This window comes from Vulpes lagopus, chromosome X (assembly GCF_018345385.1).
Source record: "Vulpes lagopus strain Blue_001 chromosome X, ASM1834538v1, whole genome shotgun sequence".
NCBI classification, from domain to species: domain Eukaryota; kingdom Metazoa; phylum Chordata; class Mammalia; order Carnivora; family Canidae; genus Vulpes; species Vulpes lagopus.
Window position 1 is genome coordinate 100,529,624 of NC_054848.1, and position 19,459 is coordinate 100,549,082.

The window sequence follows — 19,459 nt, forward strand, 5'->3', positions numbered from 1 at the left end:
ATATGTATATAGCATTAGCATTTTGATTTTTTCCATATATATTAGTTCTTTTGATCATTTTAACAACCACTAAGGGAGACAGGGCAAACCCTGTTAAACTTTATTTCACTGATTAGGAAATGCGGGTCTGAGAAAGTTGAGTCACTTTGCCAGAACTGAAGGGTTTTTTTGCCCTCTAATCCAGAACTGTCTTCTGGTAGAGAAGAATATATTTCTTGGTAGTCATGGCTGGGGAGAGAGCAGTTTCTTTTTTGTTGCCCCAGAGAGAATTTTTTTCTCCTCTTCCTCCTCCTCTCCCCACCACTAGGTTGTTCAGTCTGAGCTGTTTGTCTTGGTTTTCTCAGGGATCCCATGAAAAACTTTCTTTACATATAAAACTCAGGTCAGTGTAACAAAGAAAAGGGCGTCTCCTTTCATAGTTGATAACATCACTCTTTGTCGTGTTATTGTAAGTGATCTATATCTCAAAGTTGGAGTTATTCAATCCTAAATGTCACCCCATATGAAACTCCTTCCTTCTGCAATCCTTTGTTTCTGGTGAGTCTTATCTCTGCTTCCCTGACTGTCTCTCCCACCAGAAAGTCTACCTGAGGAACAGGCCTGTATCTGATTTATCACTGTATTTCCAGCACCCAGCACAGAGGAGTACATATGGTTAGCACATATGTCTGCTACCTACCACCTTTTAACCCTAGTCAAAACCAGCTCTGAGAAAAAGAACAAATTCATTCACACTCAGTTGTCTGACATTGACTCAGATTCTGGTATGCCTCCTAGGGAAAATTATAATTTGGTGTGTATCCACAGGGTGAGGAGCTAAGCCAACATTTGTTAAATGAGATCATCGTTACACAAGGATAAAACTGTGGGACACCTGGGTGGCTCAGTAGTTGGGCGACTGCCTTCAGCTCAGGTCATGATCCCGGAATTCGGGATCAAGTCCCGCATCAGACTCCCTGCAAAGAGCCTGCTTCTCCCTCTGCCTATGCCTCTCTCTCTCTCTCTCTCTCTCTCTCTCTCTCTCTGTGTGTGTGTGTGTGTGTGTGTGTGTACGTGTGTCTCTCATGAATAAATAAATAAATCTTTTTAAAAAACAAGGATATAACTGTTTTATGATTCAACAACAATTAGAGAATGGTCCCTCCTCTCCAGGAGCTCAATGTCTACTTAGGAATGTTTTACAGCCCCCATTATAAGATCCTGGAGACTAGTGGATGGGTTTTAATCATCTCCATAACCCATCACCTCACATAATTCTTGGCATACCTGTACTTTTTAGGCTGGCCCAACAAAGCACCCTTAATGGTAGGGTAGATACAAATGCCTGAAAATATATGGATGGGAACTTAGTCTAAAGTTCCTTTCACAAGCAAAATTTTCTTTGAAATCTTGTTTTCTACCTTAAAATTTCATATAAATATTATATTTTACAATACAGCCATTTATGCTTTTAAAAATATTTTAAATTACTTAGCACTGAGTAAAAGTATGATCCAGAAAGATACCCATACAACGCTAACTCAGATACCCATCTAAGTAGTTAAGATGCTCTATATTCAACTTATCCAGCCCAGGAGATGGCTTGATGAAGGAACTGGTCTTTCCTGAGGCTAACTGGCACAATTAGGAGTAAGAATGAATTATAAGGAAGAATTGTACTTGGATTTTATCTAAAATGATCTAGAATGCCCTCAAATGTCAAACTCCAATTGATAAGCTAGGCAGCATCCCAGAAGCAGGAAAAGAGCCTTCCCTGGGGGAGGAGGGTCAGGGAATAGGGATAGTATAGGAGGGGCTGGCTACCTAGAGGTATTTTGCTTTGCATCAGACTTGGAGAGCTCCAGTAGTTTAGTCACTAGCCCCATTCAAAAGTATCTGTTCTGACAATAGTGGGCCTGAGTGTGTCATAAGACCATACTTTGACCAAAGGTAAGGGTACTTGGCAGATAAGAAAAGAACAAAAACAACCTAAAAAGAAAGGGACATGGATGGCATTACTTAAAATCATTGTTCCTCTGGGGTAAAATAAACACCAGTTGGGATGAATTAGAGAAAAACAAAACAGTTTTCAGGAAGCCAGTACCTATGATTCCAAGGTCAGTTTTGTTTTGTTGTTGTTCTGTTTTACAACCCTATATTGAGCCCTGATCCCAGTTCTTCTTAAGTTCCCAGACCAGGCTATAATCAGAGCCCTAACCCCAAAAGTCATATCATGAAGAGAGTGTTTGGCCACAAATGGGACAGCTAAAATAATGTGAAAGATGCAAAATAGACCAGCACTCCTCAACTTTAACGTGCATATGAGTTGCTTGGGAATCTTGTTAAAAATGCAGATTATGATTCATTAGGTCTAGGGGGAACACCCAAGATTCTGCATTTCTAAGGAGTGCTCTGGTGATGCCAATGCCTGCTAATCCAAAGAGTACATATTGAGTAGCAAGTGTATAGATCTGGATCTTTTCCCACTAATGCTCACCTCCTGGGTTCACCCTTTCAATTTTGATAGTCCTTATGGGCGGCCCTTGAGATTTTAGAGGGATGGTGCAATTTGAATTTATAGCAATTAAAAAAAAAGAACTTATAGCAATTGCTTTTTACTCTGTTATCATTATACAGAAATGCTTTTTTATTGAGCACTATGCACTATAAAAATCCTGTCATATATATATGACTTATTTAAGGAATCGGCTCACATGATTGTGAAAGTTGGCAAATTCCAATCTGTAGGGCAGTCTGGCAAACTGGAAACTCAGGCATGAATGGATGTTGCAGTCTTGAGGCAAAATTTCTTCTTCTCCAGGAAACTTCAGTGTTTGCTCTAAAGGCCTTCAAATAATTGGATGAGTCTTACATACATTATCAAACATAACCTCTTTTACTTCAAGTCAGCTGACTGTGGATGTCAACCCCACCTACCAAATACCTTCACAATTATACTTAGATTAGCATTTGATTAAATTATTATTAAATTAAATTATTATTAAATAACATTGGGTTCAGCCAAGTTGACACACGAAATTAACCATCACAGAGACCATTCTAGGTCATTGGTTCTTAGCCTTGGCTTCACATTAGAACCAATTGAGGTTTTTTTCTTTTAAATACTAAAGCCAAGCCTCACTCCCAAGAGGCTCCATAATTTTTAATAGTTCTCCATGTGATTCCAATAATCAGTGCAGTCAGGGTGGAGAACCACTGATATAGAGACCAATTCTCCTCATTTTACAGATGAAGAAACTAAATAAAAAAATTCCCAGCATCCTTTAATAATGAGGCTGGATCTGGGATTTCTAAATCATAACCCAGTATGTTGCTAACACCTACCTTTTCATCTTTATCCCCTGACTAGGTGACTTTACAAATGGATTCCATAATATCTAGAATTTTGCTTGAAAATAATCTGGAAAAAAATAATCTGGTGTTGAGGTGAGGAAGAGTACTTAGGGTTTACAGATAAAACAAAAGTGACCATGAGGTGATGATTGTTGGAGGCAGATAAGGGGTATTTGGGGTTCTGGTACTATTCTCATTAGTTCTGTATTAGTCTGAAATTATCATTAATACGTTTTAAAATAAAAAACAAAAAATGAGATTCTAACTCTAAATCAAAGTATCAACTGTAATTAATTGGCTTCCACTGGATTTGAAGAAGTTTTCTCTACTTTTCAACCCTAAACTGAAAGCATATGTGAATAATCTGTCAGTCATAGTCACTTCCCTGTAACTGTAAGGAGTACTGATTCCTGGGATGTAAACTGTCTCTGAAACAATAAACAAACAAAACAAAAATTTATCTCATGTTACTAACGAATGGAACATTGCCTGTTTAAGAGCCATAAGTGTTGAAAATTCAACTGCTTTAAAACAGGCCTCGTCTTAGTGAGTTGCAAAGCACTGAGACTAAGGCGCCCAATATTAAGCATAGAAAAATTATTCTGGTATTGTTGGGTAGATTATTCCACAGATGTCACTTAGGCAAGATTAGTAAATAATGTTTTTTTTTATTGTTTAACATTTTTTTCTTTCTTTTTTTTTTAATTAATTTTTATTGGTGTTCAATTTACCAACATACAGAAAAACACCCAGTACTCATCCCGTCAAGTGTCCACCTCAGTGCCCGTCACCCATTCCCCTCCAACACCCGCCCTCCTCCCCTTCCACCACCCCTAGTTCGTTTCCCAGAGTTAGGAGTCTTTATGTTCTGTCTCCCTTCCTGATACTTCCCAACATTTCTTTTCCCTTCCTTTATATTCCCTTTCACTATTATTTATATTCCCCAAATGAATGAGAACATACACTGTTTGTCCTTCTCCGATTGACTTATTTCACTCAGCATAATACCCTCCAGTTCCATCCACGTTGAAGCAAATGGTGGGTATTTGTCATTTCTAATGGCTGAGTAATATTCCATTGTATACATAGACCACATCTTCTTTATCCATTCATCTTTCGATGGACACCGAGGCTCCTTCCACAGTTTGGCTATTGTGGCCATTGCTGATAGAAACATCGGGGTGCAGGTGTCCCGACATTTCATTGCATCTGAATCTTTGGGGTAAATCCCCAACAGTGCAATTGCTGGGTCGTAGGGCAGGTCTATTTTTAACTCTTTGAGGAACCTCCACACAGTTTTCCAGAGTGGCTGCACCAGTTCACATTCCCACCAACAGTGTAAGAGGGTTCCCTTTTCTCCGCATCCTCTCCAACATTTGTGGTTTCCTGCCTTGTTAATTTTCCCCATTCTCACTGGTGTGAGGTGGTATCTCATTGTGGTTTTGATTTGTATTTCCCTGATGGCAAGTGATGCAGAGCATTTTCTCATGTGCATTTGGCCATGTCCATGTCTTCCTCTGTGAGATTTCTCTTCATGTCTTTTGCCCATTTCATGATTGGATTGTTTGTTTCTTTGGTGTTGAGTTTAATAAGTTCTTTATAGATTTTGGAAACTAGCCCTTTATCTGATATGTCATTTGCAAATATCTTCTCCCATTCTGTAGGTTGTCTTTTAGTTTTGTTGACTGTATCCTTTGCTGTACAAAAGCTTCTTATCTTGATGAAGTCCCAATAGTTCATTTTTGCTTTTGTTTCTTTTGCCTTTGTGGATGTATCTTGCAAGAAGTTACTGTGGCCAAGTTCAAAAAGGGTGTTGCCTGTGTTCTCCTCTAGGATTTTGATGGAATCTTGTCTCACATTTAGATCTCTCATCCATTTTGAGTTTATCTTTGTGTATGGTGAAAGAGAGTGGTCCAGTTTCATTCTTCTGCATGTGGATTAGTAAATAATGTTAAGTCTTCTATAATCTTGCTGATTTTTTGCCTAGTTGTTCTATCCATTATTAAGAGTAGAATATTGAAGTCTCCAAAAATTAATACTGAATTGTCCATTTCTCATTTTAATTCTGTCAGTTTTTGCTAGATGTACTTTGGAGTTCTGTTGTTATGTCCATATATGTTTATAATTGTTATGTCTTCCTGATGGATTGACCCTTTTATCATTGTCACATGACCCTCTATCTCTAGTAATATTTTTTGTTTTAAATTCCATTTTCTGATATTAGTAAAGCCATCCCAGCTCTCTTATGATTTCTGTATTACTTTTTCCATTCTATTACTTTCAACTTATTTGTATCTTTGAATCTAAATTGTATTTCTTATAGACAGCATATAGTTGGATCTTGTTTTTCTTTAAATCCAGTTTAACCATCTTTGCCTTTTAGTTGAAATGTTTAATCCACTTACATGAATGTTTAATGTTTAATTAGATATAGGGTAAGATTCATGTCTGCCATTTTGCTATTTGTTTTCTAATATGTCATATCTTTTTTGTTTCTCTGTGACTCCTTCATTGCCTGTTTTAAGTGAATATTTTCTAATATACCATTTTGATTCCCTTAATGATTTCTAGCTATGTTTTTTAGTTACATGATTTATGGTTGTCCTAGGGTTTATTTTTTTGTTTGTTTTTATGGGGGTTTTTTGTATATTTTTTTATTCGAGTTCAATTTGCCAACATATAGCATAACACTAGGGTTTACAATATACATCTCAGCATAGCAGAATCTACTTACAGATTTATACTAACTCAATTCCATTGAAATATAGAAACTTTGGTCCAATATAGCTCCCTTCCTTCCCCTCTCTTTTGTGCCATTATTGGTGTATATATTACATCTATAAACACAAAAATACAGTGTAATGATTATTGATTTACAAATCTTTGCCTTTTAAAAGACTTAAGAGAAAAAAGGAGAAAAAATATACTTTATGTGTTTTATATTAACTTTCATATTTATCATATCTGGCATTCTCATCTCTTCCTATGGATTTGAGGTAATATCTGTTGTCATTTGCTTTCTCCAAAATAGATCTATTCCCTCTCCTCTCCTTTGTGGCATCATATATGTTGCATCTTTATATGTTATAACCCCAACAATTTTATAAATGGTCTTTTATGCAATTATCTTTTAAATCAGTTGAGAAACCGAGAATATAAATATATATGTGTGTGTGTATATATACATATACACATTTATACATATGTACTTTGTTTCTTTGCATGTATTTGAGTTAACAAAAGTGTCTCACTATTTTTCACTCTGAAGGATTTCCTTTAATTTTTTTTTTTTTATGATAGGCACACAGTGAGAGAGAGAGAGAAGCAGAGACATAGGCAGAGGGAGAAGCAGGCTCCATGCACCAGGAGCCCGACATGGGATTCGATCCCCGGTCTCCAGGATCACGCCCTGGGCCAAAGGCAGGCGCTAAACCGCTGCGCCACCCAGGGATCCCCCCTTTAATATTTTTAAGACCAATTTTCTAGCAACAAAGACTTTTATGTTTATATGGGAATTTCTTCATTCTGCCTTCATTTTTGAAAGAAATTTTATTGCATGTAGAGTTCTTCATTGACAATTATATTTTTTAACACTCTGAAAATGTCTCCCACTGCTGTCTGTCCTATTTCTAGTGAGTTGGCCATTAATCTTATTTTGGTTGCCTTGTATATGGTATGTAATTTTTCTCTTGTTGTTTTCAACATTTTTCTTTTTCTTTTTGGTTTTCAACAGCTTGAATATGATGTGTCTGGCTGTGGCTCTTCCTATTTATCATATTTGGGATTTGGTGATCACCTTTTTATTTCCTTAAATGTCTTCCTTCTATTTTTTTCTCTCCTTTCCTTCTGGGATACACATCATATGTATGCTGGTACATTTAATGGTGTCCCACAGGTTTCTGAAGCTCTGTTCATTTTCCTTTGTCCTTTTTTCATTCTGTTCCTCAAATTCCCTGATCTCCACTAATCTATCCTCAAAGTGACTAATTTTTTATTCTACCAATTCAAATCTGTTGAGCTCCTCTAGCAAATTTTTCATTTTGTTGTTAGACTTTACAATTCCAGAGTTTTTATTTGGTTCTTTGTTATAATTTCTATCTCGATTGATAGTCTCTATTTGATGAATTATTGTAATCATGCTTTTCCTTTAACTCTTTGAATATACTTAAAATAGCTGTTTTCAGGTATCTGTCTGCTAAGTTGAACATTTGAGTCCCCTCAAAGACCATTTCTATTGACTGCTTTTTCCCTATGTATGATTCACAATTTCCTGTTTCTTTCATGTCTCATAAATTTTTGTTTAAAAAAAAAACTGTTTTTTATTGGATATTATAGCAACTCTGAATTCTAATACCCCCCAAATGTGGCTGTTGCTGTTTTTGTTTGTTTGTTTCTTGATGTGCCTGGACTCGTTCTTTGGAACTTATTTCCCCTGCTGTATATGGCCTCTGATGTTTCTGCTCAGTTTTTTTACTGTATTTTTTAAACCTGCCTTCCTGAGGGTTGTTCGTGGATAAGCATAACTTACTGGGCAGCCATTAATTGCTCAGAGCTTGTGCTTAACCCCTTTTAACCAGTAAGGACAATTGTCAGAGTATTTGTGTGTGGCTTGGGGAGCACTTTCTAAATTCAAGCAATTTACAAGCCTGGTTTACAAGGCCTCACATTTATTCAGGGATGAGTGTTTTGCCAGGAACCCTTCTAGTCTCTCTTAAGTGGGAACAACTTTGCATATTTGCACAGCATTGCAGTCCACCAGAGATAAGTGGGATTTTAGAAAGGACCCCTTTGGTTGTCTAATTCCTGAATCTTCCTGTTAAATCTCTGGCTGATGTTTTGTTGATTTTCCCCAACCAGTATCACAATTTCCCAAGCTAACCACAATGTCAATGACCTTTTCAATTATTTGCCACTGATATTGCTATTGTCTTTGACAAAACCCCTGGACATGGATTTTTCCACACTATACTCCAAGCAAAGTCAGCTCCCTCTGACAGCATTCATTGTCTTTCCTGCCTTCTCAGGTAGAACTTCCCTGCCATGGAGCTGGAAGAAGGTGGTAGTCCAGGTTAAAACATCACAGATTCCCATTGTTCTTACCAAGATTCAATAGACTTTCTTGAATAAATGCTTCTCAATGGGCATGGCTTTAGTCAATTTCCAGAATACTTTGGTTGTATAGATAACTTTGTTCAGCCTTTCTTTCATTCAAGGAACAAGGATCATGGAGACAGATTAATCCAGTTTAATCTTCAGAGAACTAGAGTAAACAAAACTCCATGGAATGCAGACCATATTCCTTAGAGGCCCATGGCATTTGACTATCTAAGACTATGTTTACCAATGTATGATTCCTGGACCAATAGCATCATACACACCTGTGAGCTTGTTAAAAATGTAGGCTCCTTGCCTCCACCTCAGATTCCACTGTCTGCATACTATAGATTGAGAACTAAAGACCTAAAGCATTAAGTCCTCAGAAGTCATGTTTTAAAAAGGAAATTTCTAAGACTGGTAGTAAGTTGCATCAAAATTGGTCATTGCTACTTCATCAAAGATTGTGTCACACTAATCCCTCAGTGATCGGGACCTCACACATGTTAGCCTTCTTAGTCTTAACAAAAGCTCTGCTGGCTCCAAAGGAACCTCACATGGATTTTTTATTTTTTTAATAATAAATTTATTTTTTATTGGTGTTCAATTTGCCAACATACAGAATAACACCCAGTGCTCATCCCGTCAAGTGCCCACCTCAGTGCCCACCACCCAGTCACTCCAACCCCCCGCCCTCCTCCCCTTCCACCATCCCTAGTTCGTTTCCCAGAGTTAGGAGTCTTCCATGTTCTGTCTCCCTTTCTGATATTTCCCACTTATTTTTTCTCCTTTCCCCTTTATTCCCTTTCACTATTATTTATATTCCCCAAATGAATGAGACCATTTAATGTTTGTCCTTCTCCGATTGACTTATTTCACTCAGCATAATAGCCTTCAAATGGATTTTTTAAAGAGATTTTTAAAGAGGCAGAGTTCACAACATATTGCAACTACTGTATACCCCTCAACTTAGATTATAGGACAAGAAAAGGCCAGCTCCTATGAGGAGTGTCACACTGCTAGAGAGGGCAGCCTCAGAGCATTGCAAGAAGGAGAAGGCATAGAAAGCTCTTGGATATGGAGTATGTACTTGACAATAGTCGTGGAAAGGAAGGAACAGGAGGGGCAAGACCTGGAGGGAAATGTGGAGTCACTGATTACAAATTATATTCCAAAATTTAAATAGTAATATTTCCTCATGGGTACAGCCTTTCTAGATTTTTAAAATTCTTTCACTTCCATTTTTGTTTTTGTTTCTTCTTCTCCTCAAAAACTGTATGAGTTGGGCAAGGTACACTACCTCACAGTTTTGTTGTCAGTTCTCTCTATATATTTATGACGTCAGAATTAATGGGTTTAAATCTCTCCTCTACCACTAACTAGCTGTGGAAACTTGGGCAAGTTACTTGGCTTTTCTGTTCCTCAGTTTCCTTACCTAAAAAAAAATGATATAATAGTAATACCTACTATATAATGTTTTCTGAGTATAAAATAAGTTAATATATTTTCATTTGTTTTTATTGAAGTTCGATTTGCCAACATATAGTATAATACCCAGTGCTCATCCCATCGAGTGCCCTCCTCAGTGCCCATCACCCAGTTACCCCAATCCCTCACCCACCTCCCCTTCCACAACCCTTTGTTTGTTTCCCAGAATTAGGAGTCTCTCGTGCTTTGTTTCCCTCTCTAATTTTCCCCCACTCAGTTCCCCTCCTTTCCCCTATAATCCCTTTCACTATTTCTTATATTCCCAATATGAGTGAAACCATATGATAATTGTCCTTCTCTGATTGACTTACTTCAGTCAGCATAATACCCTACAGTTCCAGCCAAGTTGAAGCAAATGGTGAGTATTCGTCCTTCCTAATGGCTGAGTAAATTTCCACTGTATATATCTACCACATCTTCTTTACCATTCATCTGTCAAAGGACATCATGGCTCCTTCCATGGTATGGCTTTTGTGGACATTGCTGCTATAAACATCGGGGTGCAGATGTCCTGCAGTTTCACTGCATTTGTATCTTTGGGGTAAATCCCCAGCAGTGCAATTGCTGGGTCGTAGAGCAGTTCTACTTTTAAATCTTTGAGGAACCTCCACACAGTTTTCCAGAGTGGCTGTACCAGTTTGCATTTCCACCAACAGTACCAGAGGGCTCCCCTTTCTCCACATACTCTCCAACATATCTCATTGTGGTTTTGATTTGTATTTCCCTGATGGCAAGGGATGCAGAGCATTTCCTCATGTGCTTGTTGGCCATGTCTATGTCTTCCTCTGTGAGATTTCTGTTCATGTCTCTTGCCCATTTCATGATTGGATTGTTTGTTAATTGGGTGTTGAGTTTAATAAGTTATTTATAGTTATTGGATACTAGCCCTTTATCTGACATGCCATTTGCAAAAATCTTCTCCCATTCCACAGGTTGTCTTTTAGTTTTGTTGACTGTTTCTTTTGATGCGCAGAAGCTTTTTATCTTGGTTAATTCCCAATAGTTCATTTTTGCTTTTGTTTCCTTTGCCTTCATGGATGTATCTTGCAAGAAGTTGCTGTAGCGAAGTTCAAAAAGGGTGTTGCCTGTGTTCTCCTCTAGGATTTTGATGGATTCTTGTCTCACATTTAGATCTTTCATCCATTTTGAGTTTATCTTTCTGTCTGGTGTAAGAGAATGGTCTATTTTCATTCTTCTGCATGTGGCTGCCCAATTTTCCCAGCACCATTTATTGAAGAGACAGTCCTTTTTCAGGTGGATACTCTTTCCTGCTTTGTCAAATATTAGTTGACCGTAGAGTTGAGGGCCCATTTCTGGGTTCTCTATTCTGTTCCATTGATCTATGTGTCTGTTTTTGTGCCAGTACCACACTGTCTTGATGATCACAGCTTTGTAGTACAACCTGAAATCTGGCATTGTGATGCTCCCGGCTCTGTTTTTGTTTTTGTTTTTTGTTTTTGTTTGTTTTTGTTTTTTAATATTCCCCTGGCTATTCAGGGCCTTTTCTGATTCCACACAAATCTTAAGATGATTTGTTCGAACTCTCTGAAGAAAGTCCATGGTATTTTGATAGGGGCTGCACTGAATGTGTACATTACCCTGGGGAGCATTGACATTTTCACAATATTAATTCTTCCAATCCATGAGCATGGAATATTTTTCCATCTCTTTGTGTCTTCCTCAATTTCTTTCAACAGTGTTCTGTAGTTTTTAGGGTATAGATCCTTTACCCCTTTGGTTAGGTTTATTCCTAGGTATCTTATGCTTTTGGGTGCAATTGTAAATGGGATTGACTCCTTAATTTCTCTTTCTTCATCTCATTGTTAGTGTGCAAAAATGCCACTGATTTCTGGGCATTGATTTTGTATCCTGCTACATTGCCAAATTGCTGTATGAGTTCTAGCAATCTTGGGGTGGAGTCTTTTGGGTTTTCTATGTGCAGTATCATGTCATCTGCAAAGAGGGAGAGTTTGACCTCTTCTTTGCCAATTAGAATGCCTTTTATTTCCTTCTGTTGTCTGATTGCCCAGGCTAGCACTTCTAGTACTATGTTGAATAACAGTGGTGAGAGGGGACATCCCTGTCATGTTCCTGATTTTAGGGGAAAGGCTCTCAGTGTTTCCCCATTGATAATGATATTTGCTGTAGGCTTTTCATAGATGGCTTTTAAGATGCTGAGGAATGTTCCCTCTATCCTTACATTTTGAAGAGTTTTGATCAGGAATGGGTGCTGTATTTTGTCAAATGCTTTCTCTGCATCTATTGAGAGCATCATATGATTCTTATTTTTTATCTTGTTGATGTGGTCTATCGTGTTGATTGTTTTATAAGTGGTGAACCACCCATGCATCCTGGGGATAAATACCACTTGGTCATGGTGAATAATCTTAATGTACTGTTGGATCCTATTGGCTACTATCTTGTTGAGAATTTTTACAACCATGTTAATCAGGGATATTGGGCTGTAATTTTCCTTTTTGTTGGGGTCTTTGTATGGTTTTGGAATTAAGGTGATGTTGGCCTCATAAAACAAGTTTGGAAGTATTCCATCACTTTCTATCCTTCAGAACAGCTTTAGTAGATAAAGTAGTAGTAGATAAAAATAAATATGTATTATTTCTTCTTTAAATGTCTTATAGAATTCCCCTGCGAAGCCATCTGGCCCTGGACTTTCGTGTCTTGGGAAGTTTTTGATGACTGCTTCAATTTCCTCCCTGGTTATTGGCCTGGTCAGGTTTTCTATTTCTTCCTGTTCCAGGATTGGTAGTTTGTGGTTTTCCAGAAATGCATCCATTTCTTCTAGATTGCCTAATTTATTGGCAACTGCTCATAATACATTTTTAAAATCGTTTGTATTTTCTTGGTATTGGTTGTGATCTGTCCTTTTTCATTCGTGATTTTATTAATTTGAGTCTTTTCTCTTTTCTTTTTAATAAGTCTGGCTAATGGTTTATCTATCTTATTAATTCTTTCAAAGAACCAACTCCTGGTTTTGTTGATCTGTTCTACAGTTCTTCTAGTCTCTTCTTCATTGAGTTCTGCTTGAATCTTTATTAGCTGTCTTCTTCTGCTTCGTGTAGGTTTTAACTTGCTGTTCTTTCTCCAATTCCTTTAGGTGTGAGGTTAGCTTGTGTATTTGAGTTTTTTCCAATTTATTGTGGGATGCTTGTATTGTGATGTATTTCCGTCTTAGGGCAGCTTTGCTGTATCCCAAAGATTTTGAATGGTTGTATCTTCATTTTCATTAGTTTTCATGAATCTTTTTAATTCTTCTCTAATTTCCTGGTTGACCCTTTCATCTTTTAGCAGGATGGTCTTTAACCTCCACGTGTTTGAAATCCTTCCAAACTTCTTCTTGTGGTTTAGTTCAAGTTTCAAAGCATTGTATCTGAAAATATGCAGGGGACAATCCCAATCTTTTGGTATTGGTTGAGACTTGATTTGTGACCCAGTATGTGGTCTATTCTGGAGAAAGTTCCATGTGCACTTGAGAAGAATGTGTATTCAGTTGCATTCCGATGGAAAGCTCTGGATATATATGTGAAATCTGTTTGGTCCAGTGTATCATTTAAGGCCCTTGTTTTTTGATGATGTTCTGCTTAGAAAATCTGTCATTTGCAGAAAGTGCCATGTTGAAGTCTCCAATATGTTAATATTTTAAAGTGCTTGCAAGAGGGCCTGGAACGCAGTATCCACTATATATGTTTGTTAAATACAATAAATTGCCAGCTGGGAAACTTACTGTTTGACCTTAGGCTTCAAAGTCTTCATCTGGACAATGGGTGTGACGGTATATATCCTGCAAAATTGTGGTTAAATTTTCCCTCATATATTCATGGTGAAAGTACAAATTTGAGCCAGCCTTCTGAAAAACAATTTGTCTCTATATATACAAATCTTTAATTTTCAAAATTGAACTAAAGTCAAATTTCTATAGCTCTAGAATTAATGAAAAATTTGGTGCTGGAGGATTATTTTCCCATAATTATAGTCATTGTGAATGAATTTATAATAATAGAAATATGGAAGCAATGATAGAAGAACCACTATGTAAATTATCCACTTGGTAGAATATCTTGTAGGCATTAAAAATGATAGTAATAAAGGTGATACTGTAACATGGAAAAAGTGCTTATGCTATAACCAGATAGTAAATTACATGTAAAGTTTGGTTATAATTATGTTAGAAAACTATATTTCTGTTTTTTTTTAAATTATCAAAATTATAAGTGACTGAGATGACAAAATTAAACTTTACAGTCTTGGGGTGCTCAAGTGGCTCAGTTGATTAGGTGTCAGACTCTTGGTTTTGGCCCAGATCATGATCTCAGAGTCATTAGATCGAGCCCCATGTCAGGCTCCACACTCAGCTGGAGCCGGCTTTAGATTCTCTCTCCCTCTCCCTCTGTCCCTCCCCCCATTCATGCTCTCTCTTTAAAGCAAATAAATCTTTGAAAAAAAAAGTAGTTTTATTCTATTTTCTAAATTGGCTATTCTTCTATTTCTAAGGTGTTTATTTAAATAATATTCATCCCCACCCTGTCTACATAACAGGCTTAGTGTGGGGATTAAATGAGACCTGACCATTTATGGAAGTACCTTGTAAACTCTCACATAATGATCTAATGTAAACTGTTATTATTTCATAGAGAGTTATATAGAATCTGTACAGACACACATATGCACTAAATGGCACTTCCATGCAGTGCTTCCCACATATCTACATCAGGACACACACATAAAATGAAAATGCCCCTGCCCATCTAAGGGTGAGAGGACCAATATCTCTGCACACCAAATGGAATTCTCTGCTCTGTTGGCCTTATACTGTCTTTAAAAGAGGCCAAGAAATGTGGAATCAAAGATACAACACTTTGTAACCTTGGACATTTCACTTCACCTCTTATTTACTAATAGAGATAACAATATTCCTTTCCTTCCCTGCTGCAGGAGACAAAGTGAGAATGAAGTAAGATGATGGATATGAAAATGCTTTGTTTGGAAATAAAGAATATAAGGACATATGATAGATGCTATTATTCTTTCACGTTTAAACCTCAGGAAGGTGCTTCAATACTGGGGAGATTAGAATCCAGTGTGTCTTCAAATGATACACATATGCTGCTCATTTATTCTGCAAGTGCTTACTGAGTGTTCCTTGCTTGAAAATACTGTGCTAGGTACTAAGAATAAAAGTTTTCTAAGAAATAAAATGATTTTTTCTTTGGCTGTAGCAACAAGTAACCCCCAGAGCCAGTTTTAAAACTTTTGTCAGTGATACTTTGTACTGATAATCATGCTCTTGAAAGCCCCCATGCCTGGGAAAGTCATCCAGTCAACAATAGATAGACTCCAGTAACCATGTTGCCATAGCTAAAGATGTAAGGTCCCTAAATACTTTTGCTTCTGGAGTGCACCAATGTCTGCATTCCATGTTTTCCAAAACCCTTCATAAAGTAAATAATCTGCTTTTCTCAGATAATCTACACCTTAAAAGTGAAGCACTCTCTTGCTTAAGCAGGCAATAAATTCAGCTTTTTGTTTCAGTCTTTATGTAATAGGCTTTAACAGTCCTAAAAGATGTTATATAAATGAACCAAAGATGGTTTCTGTATATGAATCCTACGTGGTTGACTTATCCATAGCAGGCTGGGATCTGCTAGCTCAGAAGCCAATACCAAACTCAAATCTTTACATATCCAATTGTGTTTTTTTAAAGATTTATTTAGTTATTTGAGAGAGAGAAAGCAGATGTGCAAGCAGCCAGAGGGCCAGAGGGAGCGGGAGAGGGAGAATCTCAAGCAGACTCCCCACTGAGCATGGAGCCGGAGGCAGGGCTCAATCCCACAACCGAACAACTGTGAAATCACAACCTGAGCCAAACCAAGAGTCAAATGCTTAACTGACTGACCTACTCAGGCACACCTTTACACATCCAATTGTTTTAAATACAGTCCAAATAGGCAGATATTTGCCATCTAGAGCCTAACTGCTTGTATACCCACAAGCCACTGCTGCCCTTCAGAGCTCTCTGAGAGGATCCCCACTATACTGCTGAGCAACACTACCTAGACATGTCACCTCCTCAATTCCCTTCTCCTCTAGAAGTTCTTTGCTGTTGTCCCATCTTCCTTTCTGGGTAGTGTCCCCTATAGTAGCCTTTGAAAGGTTTCATGCCAGTAGGGAGTTCTCTACACCCACCCCTTCCCTACCATGAAAACCTATCAAATTGGCAACCAAATAAATCTTATTGTGTGTTACTGCCACCTTGTGGCCATATATTTTTTCGTTGCTCCGTCTCTGTCTCTATATCCTCTCAAACTCCCTACAAAGAGGAATTAGCCTGGCTTGACCTTCTGCCCTCCAGGAGTTCTCAAATCGATGAGAGAGTTATGACAAATCCATTCAGATCAGTGGCCAGTTGATGGATATAAACTATAAGTGGCCAAATTTGGGAGGAGGGAAGAGGTCACTGTGGGCAGCTTCCTAGAAAATGTGGGAATTGAACTGAATAGTAAGACAGCTAGGCAGAGAAAAGGATATAGAAACAAAAAGATTAAACCATGAGAAAAAAAGTCGAGTCACTCATCGATGGAATTTTTAAAATTCTAAATCTTTTTCTAAAGATCTAGTAGATGTGATGAGCACTGGGTGTTCAATGCAACTGATCAATTAGTGAACTCTACATGTGAAACTAATGATGCACTATATGTTGGCTAATTGAATTTAAATTAAAAAAAGAAACAAAGATCTAGTAGAATTAGGTTTCCTAACACATGGGAAATACTAAAAGGTAGTTTCTACCAAGTGAACGTGTATCTAAGTAGTGTTTCAAAGGCTTTTCCCCTTCCAGAGGTCACTAGAGTTTAAGAATACTACACGTGAAAATGATTGCAAGCTAAGTACTGTGTGGATCACAATACAGGACAGCTTGATGACCCACCTGTCCCTGGATCTAAATAACTCTTGAGAGAAATAACCTTTATAAACACAGAGGAAAGCTTACATCCCACCATGGCTTTCCAAACACAAAAGAAATGCTCATAAATATTCTCTGATTTCTCTCATAACAGCAGGTGCTCACAGGACAATAAAACCATCCTTCCCTCCTGTCCTCAGTCTTCCAAAGGCATCCCACTGCCCTGATCAGGTTATCCTCCTTGAAACAAAGTAACTTTTAATAAAGTGGATCGCTGGCAGGGAGAGCCTGATATGATCATACACCTGCTATAATAGGATTTAATTCTGCTTCAGATGTGCTAGTTTTAATAAAAAAGGATTGAACAAATCGAAAATAAATTACATTGAAAGGTCAGGCTTATTGCTTGTACAGTTATGTTAACTCCCCCACCGACACTTTTAGAGACTGTATTTATGAGACCTTTTGATTTGGGAAAGAGAGGTATAAAATACATCGACAATTTCCCCATTATTTGCAGCAGTATTTCATTTTCAAGTGTCAATTCCAAGCACTTAGGTATGGCATTCTTTAACAGGAGTAAATCTAAAAAGTATGAGTTGTTTACAGAATGCTATTATTCAATATATTAATAAAACAAGTTTTTCTATCCAGTGGAAAGTTTGAAAAATCCTGCCAGAGTTTATGCAGCATATAATTCACTTTAGTGCATGTGGAGCATTTATTAAGAATCCACTGGCTCCTAATTTGAATGAATATATTCTTCTGACACAGCATCTCTTCTGCCAGAAGGGAAGTCTGCTTGATTTACTAACTAGGGATACATGGACCAATGACCCACCCAAGATTACTTTCCTGATCTTTCTAACGGAATATTCTAGCAGATACAGTGAGTTCATTTCTTTGCTCAGTCTCAATTTAATAAGTGTTACTACAAGCAATTCCAAATGTCCTTCCTTATTCCTAGGTCAGTTTCATGATCTATCCATCAAACATAACAGAATGTTGAAGGGGACTTCTATTATTGTCCCTAAGTTGGTGACTATGGTACAAAGTTGAGGATAGGTAATATTAATAACAACAATGACCAATTGCAGGACATTTATTATGAGCCAGGCACCATACTAAGCACTATACAAACCTTAATCCAATTAATTCTCACAATAACCCTATAATGTAGACCCTATTATTACCCCTATTTAGAGATTAGGAAACTGAGGCAGAGAAAATTTAAGTGAGCTGGTCAGTGACAGACACAGTTTGTAACTGCAAGAGCTAGGATCTGAACTCAGGGACTCCAGCTCGGGACTTGAAGGGTCTTGTCACCTAGATTACATTCTAGTCTAAAGAGAGCCACCAACAGATGGAACCAGATATTTTCCCCAGGGATTACTGTACATACTGTGTTCTACCATCCTCAACCACCCTCCACTTCCAGTCTACTCCCCTGAGGCCTGGAGGAAGGGAGAGAGCAAACTGTTGGAGTTTTCAGTCTGTTGGAAAAAAGGAAGCATTTTTTTCTCTCCCTTCCAACAAAGCCAAGTGAAATACGGGGAGGTCCCCAAGAAAATCTTTCATAGATTTGGAGAGAATCTATAAGAAGTGTGGACTCGAATCTTGTTCCCCAAGAGGATTCTTGAAGCATGGAGACCCTGTATACTTACCCTCATATCTTTGGGTGGAACCAGGTGAGAATCCTTAAGGGAATATAATATAGCTTCTCTAAGTGCAAAGGGTGCTTGTGAATATGGAGGCTGGGGCCTGCTCTTCACCTGGAGATTTCTGAAGGCAGGCAACTTGCTAGAGTAGTCCATCCCAATAGAATGTGAAATGATTGTAGCATAATGTAACCTTGGAGGAGAACAGAATGATACTCCCACCATAGATCCAAAGTCAAAGAAAAGGACCATTGCAGTTCTGTGGCTCCAGGTAAAGGAGCATGAAGTAGGAGAGTAGGAGCCTGAGTGTTACCCAGGCAGCTTCGGGGCCAATAATCATGGCAACCCACCCGGCAAAGAGGTTAGGCACATGGACTTCTGGGAATGCCTGCAAGAGACCAGACTGTTGTTCCTTTCTGAGAGTTTTTAGTAACAGGATGCTTCAGTGAAGGTAGCTAACACTCCCATGAAAGCCATATACACTGCCTATGTACACAGAGGGTAAACACAGCAGCAAAAATTGCCAGCAAGAGCTAGAAGCAAATCTAGCCAGGGTGAGGCGAGGGATATATCACTACCCTTACCCGACAGCTATAAAGCAATACCAGAGAAGGTAAATTACAAGCAGGAGAGGTAAGAAGAATGGAGGAGAATAATACTATGCCTCTGCATCTTCTCCTAGTTCTCTAATCCACTCATCTAGATAGCAACAGGATAAGGAGCAATCTTTGAATCAGATATGAAATTGGAATTTTTCAAGAGACTAAATTTGACTAACCAAAAAGGACCAGAAGATTATGAATAAAAAGAACTCAACAAAGCAAAGTTGGAACCAATGTTCAGAACACGTGAGCCCTTTACCTGTTAATACCCCTAGTAACTTCATATTCCTAAGCGAGTCAGTTAAATCAGAATTCCAAACGAGGGGGTGGGAGTAGGTGCCTCTTCAGCAGGCTGTAGTCATGAG